Here is a 10,517-nt window from a genome sequence, read left to right on the forward strand (position 1 = left end):
CGTGGCGCAGCGCCCTGCGCGTCCAGCCCCCGCCCCGCTCTTTGTCTCGGCGGCGCAGCAGCCCCGCGCCGCGCCAAGCCGGGGGCAGGGGGGTCTCCTCTGCCCGGCCCGGCCTGGCCCCGAGCAGGGAGAAGGTGACTTGGGGGCGGGAGCCTGCGGGAAACGAGCACCCCGCTGCCGGGACGGGGACCGGGACCGGGACCTCGGCGCTGGTACGGGTGCGCGGAGGCGGCCGCCTCTTCACCTGCGTCTTCTGCTGGGGGCTGCGTGCGTGTGTCGCATGCACTTGCGTGTCTGTCGTGTGTGTGTGCATGTGTACGTACGCCGATCGTGCCCTGTGCATGTGTCAGTCGTGTTGTGTGTGCACACGTATGTTGGTGTGTGGGGGGCACACACCTGTTGCGTGTGTGTGGGTGTGTTGCATGGTGCACACGCATCTCATTTGGGTGTGTTGTGTGGGCATGCATGGGTCTTGTGAATGTGGGCGCGCATGCACCTGTCGTGTGTGTGCACGTGTGTCGCCCATGTGTGGGCACACCCGTGTCGTGTGTGTGTGTGTGTGTGTGCACATGGGCGTGCTCACACCTCAAGTGTGTGTGGGCATGCTCACGCATGCATCATGCATTTGTGTGTTTGTGGGTGTGCTCATGTCTTGCATGGGCATGCTTGTGTCTTGCATGTGTGCATGGGCAGGCATGTACCTAGCACGTGCTTGTGTGTGTGTGTGTGTGTGTGTGTGTGTGTGTGCACGCACACATCACGTGTGTGTGGGCATACACGTGTCCACACATGCGTCTCGTGTGTGTGTGGGTGTGCGCGCGCGCACATCTGTCTATGTGGGTGGGTCTGTGCGTGTGGAGAGAGGCGCTTAGCCCTGTTAGCCGAAATCCAGCGGAGGGCAGGGTAGATCTGCACCTGTGTAGACCCATGTAGGTATAGACTCAGATTTGGAGATGAAGTGGATATGTGTTTGTGGCATTCTCCTCATCAGCTGCTTCATTAGCCTCTTCGCGAAGTCTGTCTGTGCTGAAGAGTGGCAGAGGTTGGCATTGTCCAAGTGTGGGCTTGGCTTACCTGGGTCTTGGTACAAAGAGATGTATTTTCATGAATGTGGTTGGTGATGACATTAGGTATATAACAACATGCACCCAGCTACACCTCTGTGCAACTTCCCTTCTGCGTAAATGCCTGCTGTAGACAGGCAATGTGTACTGACATTCACTCTTCCAGGAGAAACTCTCCTGTGAGCAGTTTAACCCTGGTTGTTCCCAAGTTATTTTTCTCCTGGGGGAAAAAAAATTATTCTGGGAGAAGAAGCCTGAGCATGTGTACAGTCACGGTTTCTCCTGACAGAGTAGTGACTCTCCCAGGAGAAACTGAATGTCTGTACAGGGCTCTCTCTGCAGACCTGTTTTGGATTTTTAAAGTGCAGTACAGGTAGAAAGTCTGTTTTTCTTTCAGCGTTGGGGCTGATAGAAACATGCTATTTCCCATGATGTAAACGGTTGTATAGAAGGAAGAAATCTCTAGCTTGTTGAACAGAGCAGTGGTTTTCAGTCAGGGTGCCATGGTATCCTGGGATGCCTTGAGATCCTTTCAACAGTACTGCAGGGTTGCATACTGTGTTAGCACTGTTAGGTGTGCAAGCATTATCCAAAAGATAAATCCAAAGATTGCAAATAAGAATCCACAGTGTTAAACACATTCTGACCTGTTGTAGTCTTTCAGGGCTCTGCGACAGAAGAATTACCATGTTTTTCTGTGGTCAAAAAATGAGTGAGAGCTAAGAGCTAACTTTTTATGAGCGGTTCCTTAACACTATATAGGGATGCTGTGATACTAAGAAAGCTGAGAACCACTGGAACAGAGTAATGGCTTTCTAAGTTGTAAGCAGCGTTTTCCCGTCTAGAAGATTTCTTAATTTCTAAGGAATTGATATCCATTTGTGACAAAATATTCAGCAGTATCAGTTCTGAGTAATACTGTAGTATTTAATTTATATTCAGCAAGCTGTTAACCTCATTAATGAGCTTTTTTGTATCTTAGAGTTGGATACAATCTCATTCAGTCTGCTATCTGCCTCTTGTAAACTTCCTTATACCACCCACCACTGAGCCTTGCTTCTTTTTAACTTTGCTTTAGCTGGTATAATAGTAATATCTGTTACTGAGGGAAGGAAAAATGCAGCCTAAAATTACATATAAACTTCATTTGAAAGGAGTGGTTGGATTAGTTGGCCTCTTTGGGGCACTAAGTGAGAGAACTACACTGAGCTCTTAAAGAACAAACAAGCCACTTGGAAGCAGGATATAACATTCTTGGTGGGTTACTGTACTCTGAAGCAGTGACTCACATGCCAGCAACACCCTGGTTGTGAAAAGGTAAGCAGATAAGGGCAGGTTTAGGCTCTCGCTGCCTGGCTGCTGCTTTTTCCTCGCTGCCTGGCCCTTCCTCAAGAAGATATGCACTGTAATAAGGTAGTTTTGTGAACTGAGCTGCACCCCATTTAAAAAAGTTATGGACTGGTGCCTCTAGTCTACAAAAAGTTGAGAACCATTTCTCTACAGGGTAACTCAAATTGCACTTCTGAAAACTTGCTTGTTGCAAGTAGCAGTTCAGATCACAACAACAGAGCCTGGATAGTTGTTTTTTTTTAATGTTGTGCACTTGACTTAAAACTAATTAGGAAACAGGCTTAATTTTTTTCCCCTTCATCTTTCACAGAATAACGAGGGTGAGAGAAGCATGTCAAAAATGAAACAAAATATTTAAAACCACAATGATAGATTGTCATTTCCAACCCCAGCTTCCTATGATTCTATGATTTTAGCATGATGATTTTTACAAACTACCCAGGTTAACAATTTGATAATACAAATTAGATAATACAAATACCAGAAGGACCAGGGGTTAAGAGTGTCTGAAATTTACTTCAAGATTTTTTCCCCCTAAATTGTTTACACTTCAGTTTGATTTTGTTTTCACAAGTTTCTGTAATAGATTATGAAGAAAAGGAACACTTTAAGGACCTTGAATTTACTTAAACCGGGGGTGTGGATTTTAAATATCTACTAGTCTGTCACTGAGACCTGTTTACTCGTAAATATTTTTCCCATTTGTTAAGTTGTTCCCCAGAAAATCATGTGACCATGATGTAGAAAATTATACACAAACTAAGTAATGGGTAGGAGGCTTGCTGGCTTTTGTTTATGTTAGATGCTAAGGAATATTTGGGGCAAGGAAATGTTTGTTCAGGTCTTTAATTCTTCTTGGTCTTGAAACAGGTCTTTCGAAGAAGGCCACTTTTCCGTATATTAATAGAAATTTGCTAAATGGGAGGTATTTTGTAATGCTGATGCTTCTCTAAGAAGGCAACTTCTTTTTGTGTGTTTTCCAGTAAATTTCCTATTTGCAGGAACATAAGAGTCAAGAGAGTCTTGTAGCATTATATGAGTGTGTGTGGGTTGCCCCCTCACTTCCATTTTTAAATAAGTTTTATTGCCTTTCTTTTAGGTTTGTTTTATGTGGTATTCTTGTAGGCTCATGTTGATGTTTCTTTAAACGGGGATGTCAAACAATGAAATCATATTGTGCAAAATCTTCCACATCCTAACTGTAATAGAAGTACAGTTATGTAATGTAATGTTTTCATTACAATTGAAAAAAACATTTTTAAAAATTCTGGCTTTTAATAATTTTTTCTTTGAATTTTATAGGGTTTTTTGTCGCATGTTTTGGTGGAGGAAGGGACTATTTCTTTTAAAAACTGTATCTGTTGACACTTTACAGTAAATACATTCTTTATTCTTTTATTAGTTGGGTCAGGTTTTTAAAAACTCAAGCCATTTTAACCACAAACTTGGATTTTATCTAATGTATGGTAAATGTTTGAGAGGAAGATGGAAAATCCCCATGATGCATTTTATTGGCATATGACGTGGAGGGAGGTTTTTTGCTGTTTGAGCTAGTGACTGGTATATTCCCAAAAGTATGGGGATACATAGTCTGGCTAGTTGTTGTCTAAGTAGCATATATGGTGGATGTTGCTGTTCATATGCATCTGGTTATCTAAGAAAAACAAGTTATTGCTATTTACTTTTTATGTTCTGTAAGTTAACTATGCATGGAATTGCAAATAAATTTAGTTTGATCAGTCTTGATTTTATAGTATCCTCATCCCCTCTTGTGGACGAGGGTAGCAAAGGGAATGTCACTAGTTTGTTTCTACTTTAAATATCCCATTCATAATTTTAGAAGCTGTGGTTGCACTGCTATGACCTTAACACACCAGTACTCAATAACTTGTTTAGAGTTTTGTATTATCCACGAAAGTAACCTGGTGTATATTAACTCAGGTAATCAGATGTGAATGCAAGCAGAACAGAATGGTTCTTTTAAATTGCATTGACCATTTACAGTCACAGACTGGTAAACTGTAGCTGTCTCCTGGAATACTGAGGATCCAAAGGAAGTTAGCAGTTCTTTGTCTCATTTGGCCTGGCCTGGCCTGCTGTTTTCTCTAGGTATTACCCTTGAAAAGAGGCTCCCCCCATTCTGAAAGAGGGATACATCTGATGAATAGCCATTCTCCGTGGATATATTGCATATAAACTAAGGATGTGTCATGATGTGGCAACTGTTTCATGCATTAGAGCAATCTTTTTTGCAAACTACCATTGTGGCGTTCCTTAATCTTCCATAGAAGTTCTCTCCAGGCCCTGTTCTTGCTTTCAGGCTAGTTATCTTGTGGGGGTGAAGAGAGACAGCAGACAGGCACAGTGTCTAGGGATGTTCTTGGCAGTATCCTAGCCTCTCTATCAAAACCCACATAGAGTTTGCAAGCGGCCATACTTTATACTGTGGATTTTGCCTATGTGATGGATAGATTCCTCAGGAAAATACTTATGACAGGAGGAACATGTGTTCCCATCTTTTTTTTCCACTGTGCTGTTTGCTGCACAATTAAATTGCTGCACAACTTTGCATCTTGCCATGGGTTGGCCTCACCCTGGGTGAATTGAGCCCACCTATGCAGCCCTGGCCTCAGGTCTTTAGTTATAGTTTTAATATGGGGCCTAGGTCAGGGAAGTGGCAATAACTGACCATAATGCACCAGAGATCTTGGCTAAAATATCTTATAATGGACTGTTAGATTAAGTTAGTTTCTCCATAACTGGAAAAATATGCTTTGAATCTTGGCCTAGTTTGTCTCAAAATAAAAATGAAACCATATATGCTGTACTTCTCCATTAGAGCCTACAGATTATTAAGATTGAAGTAAAGGGAGAAAAGTGATTTTTAGCAGTGTCCTCATGCCCTTTCTTGCCTCCAGTCCTCTTTGTTCAAAATTAGCCAGGCTGCTCATGTCAGCTGAACCAGATTTTTCCAGACAGTCGGAAATTGTGCCTGCAAACAAAGCTCCTGAGCCTTCCTTTTGGGATTTTGAGGGATTCTTCCCTAAGGGCTATTACAGAATTATATCCTGCTTGGTCCTTTGCGTATGACAGTGGTCTAGGCCTTAAAATAAATGCATCTGGTAATATGTCTGTATTTGCTGTGATTTCAGACAGGCCTGTCAGTAGTCATAAGAGACCAGTAAAATAAGAATTGTAGAACAGTCTAATTATTCTCAGGCTTATTTCCTAAAAGCATGTGTATTAGTACAGGAAATAAAGCCCAAAGTATATGCATTAATTTGCTTCTTGACAAACATCTCTAGGTTGACTAAACTTAACAGTAGTTATACAATCTACTCAATATATAATAAATAGTGCTCTGCATTTTTGGGTTTTATTTAAAAAAGAAAACATTCCAGGAATTTTTCAGGCTTTATCTTCCAAACATAAAAACCAGGTTGAAATTGGGATAAAAGGAAGAAAAGAAAAGAAAAAAATTGTTTTAAATCAGGGAAAATAATAATATGTTCCTGTGGTGTTGTGGGAAGGAAGGACTGGAGTAATGCTGGGACTAGGGAAGGGGTGCGATGCAGCCTGTCGGCCATTTCTGCGGCTGCAGCAGGCAGCAAAGCATGGGGAACTGTCAGTGAGTGCAGGACAGGGGGACATGGCTCTTGCTGCTGTGTGCACCCCAGGAGGGCTTTGGGTTGCGGGGCTGTGCTGGGCTCTTCACAGGGGACGCATGCTCCCAGATCTGCGTGCAGGATGAGAGTGGGCTGCTGCTGCAGGCTGGGGCCGGCAGCAGCACAGGGCAGTTCCTGGCACTTGGCATCCTGCTCTTGCTCCAGCCTGCTGCCACGGCAGGCTAGGGCTAGTGGTGGCACTGGATTCTTCCCCATGCTCAAGGTGGGCGGTAGCCTGCTTTAGTTCTGCATGCGGATTCAGGGCCACACACCCTCTGGGAAGAGCCTGGCACAGCCCCACAGCCCTCCCTGGGTGCGTGCAGCAGCAAGGGCCACACCCCCCACCCCACCCTGAACCCACTGACAGTTCCCCCTGCTTTGCTCCCTGCTGCAACCCCAGGAGCCACCAATGGGCTGTGTTCACACCCCTGCTTCCTGTTGCAGCAGCTTGCTGCTGGGCTGCCCTAGTGTTTGTGGGGAGGAGGGAGTGGCACAGGGCTGGACGCGGAGGTGGGGGGACACCTGACCCCGGCACCAGCACTGGCACCAGCACCTCCCACCCCGCCCAGGGTCAGAGTAGGGAGCCCCGCACCTCTGGGCAGCGGTTGCAGCCCCATGGGACCATATGGAGCGGTCGGGTGCAGTGCCTGCCACGGAGTGGGGCCTGGCTCTCCCCCCTGCCCTTGGGGCTCAGCTCCCAGTGCCCGGGGCAGGGCCACAGCTTGAGTCGCCAGTGTGTAGCTGGGACCTGCCCATCCCAGGAGTGATTCCTGCACCCCTCATGCTCCACCCGGGGTCAGAGCTGGGAGCCCCATGCCCCCAGGCAGCGGCTCCAGCTATCCTCCCCTGGCTCCTGTGCAGCCACCAGCACACCCCTGCTTGACATGTGGCCCCTGCCCCCTCTTCCCGCGTCTGGTCAGAAACCTGTGCCTTGGGTAACCCGCACTTTTAGCTTACTGGGACCCCCCTACCCCCATTCCCCACTCGTGTCAGTTAACAGGGATTTATTTGAACTGAAAAAGAGGTGTAAATTAGTAAAAACCGAATAACTTAAATTAAAAAAAATCAGGGAATTGATCAGTGAAAATCAGTAAAAACTGAAAATAAGGAACACTAATAATAAATAAAGTGCCTCTCTCTCTCTCATTCAATGGCAAACCCTTGTAAGGATGAAGATTGATTTGTTGTGTCTGGGCAAATATGACTATAATGCAAAAATCGGAACACTCTGATTGCAACTTACATTAACTCTGCCAGATATGCTTGAGCAACCAGGATATCCAGATATATAGGTTGTAAAAATGTTGTTATGCAGATTGCTTGCCTGTATGTTTCAAATATATATGTTCAGTAGAACATCAATTATCTGAACATCGTTTACCCAAAATGTTCAGTTTTCTGAACACATGGTGTGTGGTGCTGGTAGAGCAGTGGCACTCTGGCTTTCTTCCCTGTGGCCTGGATGAGTTGGGTTGGTATATGGGCCAAATCTGGTGTGTATTGGATTGGGTCCCTGGCCTGTGCACCACATCTTACCTGTGATCTGAGCCTTGGCCCCGTACTGGATCAAGGCCCAACCCTGGCTTTGGCCCTGCTTACACTGGTTTGGATGCCTTGGATTAGGCCCACAGCTCCAACCCCTTATTTTTTTCCCTTTTTCTTTTTTGGGAGCCCTTGCTTTAAAATATGTGGCTGTCTTTGTTCTAGAAGAATATTATATTAGAAGATAAGAAAATTATGTTCCTTCATTTTAAAAATCATAACCTCGAAGCAAGGCTATTTTTAATTAGATGGTTTACGTTCCAAGCTCATCCTTCTCAAGAGAGGCTCTAGGCCTTCTTAGGAGCCCATTCTATAAAAGGATCATCATTGGTTCTTCTAACACTTCAAAAATATTCTTTTTAGGTTTGTCTCATTTGGCTGTAGAAGTTCTGGGGGATAAAATTAATCCTAGTGTAAGTGGCATCTAGTGAAATATGGCCTCAGTGTTGATTGAGGCCTCTGGGTGCTACCATACCAACTTGGCAACAAGTATAAAATAACATTTGTAAAGAATTTGATTGTTTAGAAAGTCTACAGAGTTTGAATGCATTTACAGAGAAACCCATTAAGCACACAGCTGAACAATGTAAGATTCCCCAGTGCTATCCAGTTTGTACATTGTGAAAGCCAATCATGTATGTGCCATTCTACTTCAAAACTCTGTTGAGCTCTCTAGCTTTTTGTAAGTGAATTGACATGTCTGGCACTTAATCCAGTTGGTCTGTTTCCACTGTAAATTATTCTGCTTTGCTAAATGAATGGCCATGCCTACTTCAGACTACTACAAAAGGCATTAAGTGTCATTAAAAATGGAATGCTTGCAATATGCTGTGCTAGTTTTTATAATCTTTCAACATTTGCAAGTAGGTAAACAACTAGGCAGACAGCTAAGGAAGAAATGGGATGAGTTTGGAATGAAGCTTTTAATAGTATTTTGTCATTTGGGGAGATGATATGTAACTTCAAGTGGAATATTTGTTTTTTATTGGTATTGTTATTAACAGATGTGGCAATATTTAATCATCCCCTCTCCTCCTACTCTTTACTTTTGTGACTTAGGAAATCTGTCCTTTTTGATGTTTCCTGGGTTTTGTGCAAGTAAGGCAGGCTTACCACTCTTTGTGGAAGCCTTCTGTGAGAAGGATTAGCAGATGGGTACTGTGTGCAGTCACACACATTTCCATATGGCCCCTCACAAAACTGCCACTGAATCTGAATGTCATCTTTGGCCCCTGTTTTATCTTTCTTTTTCATCTTGTGCTACTTGCCTATTACTGTTATCTTTCATTAGCTCCTTTTTCCTTTTTGTTTTACCTTTTCTGAGGTGACATGTATCCTGTGGGACTTTGGTGCAGATGTTCTTGCCCCTAAAACTGCACAGACCTAGGAAAAAGGGATGCTTTGCCCATAGCTGGCTGGATTTGGAGTTGCGGTGACAGCAAAGAAGGAAGGTTGGCCTGTTTCAAGAAGTCCCACTCCTTCCTTCTCCTACTAGGGTGCTTCTCCTGCCTGTGAACTAACCTCAGTGGTAAACTACACCTGTGCTATGTATGTGTCACCTTTTATTCCTCTTCCCCCTTAAGATTTATCTTAACTCAGATAATGAAGCCATATGAGTCATACCAAGTTTTTTGTTTTGTTTTGTTTTTTGGTGTTTAAGCAGACTTTACTAGCACATTCTAATATTGGAAAGCAATACAGCCAGTTTCTCTGCTTTTCACCTGCTCCTCCTCTTCTGTGGTGTGATAACATTCATGTCTCTCCATAGACCTGTTGTGAATTGACATTACTCTCTCTCTCTCTCTCTCTCTCTCTCTCTCCCTATATATATATAAAGGGCTTAATCTGTCTGTCTGTCCGTAATGCTCTTTAAATGCGAATAGCTTGAAAACTGTAAGAGAGAGAACATTTGTGTCTTCAGAGAAATTTCTTTGTTAAACCTTAGCATTTGTTTTGTGACCATATCAGGATGATCCCAATTTCCAGAAATGGGAAAAGTCAGGGGCCAGGGCTGTTACTACTGAGATCCTCCCGGGAGGGCACCAGGAGCCTGGCATGGTGGGGATGGTAGAGAGAGGGGCCAGCTGAGGAAAAGAGGGAGCTGGGCAGAGGTGCAAGGCAGTGGGCGAGCAGCCCTGTCCCAAGCCCTGAGCAGGGAAGGAGGCACCTGGGGGTGGCATGGAGGAAGCCACAGGGTGTGGGCAACTGTTGCAAGGCACAGAGCTTGCCTTCCCTTGCTTTTGCCCAGCAAAGAGGGGCTCTGGCAGTGGCCGGGCGGCAGCATGGGCGGGTGCACCTCCAGCTCACTGGATGAGAGCAAGTGCAGGAAGGGATTGGTATCTTTAAATGTGTAGCCTACTTTATTTAATTTTTATAAATATTTATTTAATAGATTTTACTTGTTATATTTATCTGTTTGTTACTTGAAATTAATCTATCATTCTTGATGGGCAATTCACTAGTTATTAAATAAAGCACAGGCTGAGAATTGTGTTCCAGAGACCAGGGGTTAGCTGGTCTGCTTTGTTAAAAATACACAAATCCAGAAAATGTGGAAAATACGAATAAAAAAATCTGTTCCATTTAAGTTGGGTTGCTGTCTTAAAATACATTGGTTTGCTGCTCTTATCTGTTGCATCAGATTTTTCTATTTGATTCTGCATATGGGAGTTTCACATTCTTAGGTGTGGTCTCTTTCACAGGAGGTAAGATTTCCCACATACTTTCTTTAACCTTATTTCTGAGGTCTTTGATACAATATGTATATGGTCTGTGTTCACAGGAAATGTATGATCAACTGGGGACTCTCATACATATATTAGCGCCTAGCTGATGTTCTCTGTGCATGTATGTGTACGTGTACACACACACACACACACACACACACACACACACA

At 44.1% G+C, this 10,517-nt stretch overlaps 1 protein-coding gene across 4 annotated transcripts in view; it reads left to right on the forward strand.

The window, feature by feature from the left end:
* The window catches only part of GOLM1 (golgi membrane protein 1), a 96,682-nt gene that overhangs the window by 515 nt on the left and 85,650 nt on the right, over positions 1-10,517 (forward strand). The window contains exon 1 of one of the 4 annotated variants that reach the window (XM_019517372.1): positions 104-134. The exons of the other annotated variants lie outside the window; for them this stretch is intronic. The gene's annotated coding sequence lies outside the window, so the exon portion shown is untranslated. Of the gene's footprint in view, positions 1-103; positions 135-10,517 lie in introns of those variants that run through there. 4 annotated transcript variants of the gene reach the window in all.

This window comes from Gavialis gangeticus, unplaced genomic scaffold (genome assembly GCF_001723915.1).
Source record: "Gavialis gangeticus isolate Ggan-Ray unplaced genomic scaffold, GavGan_comp1, whole genome shotgun sequence".
Taxonomy (NCBI): domain Eukaryota; kingdom Metazoa; phylum Chordata; order Crocodylia; family Gavialidae; genus Gavialis; species Gavialis gangeticus.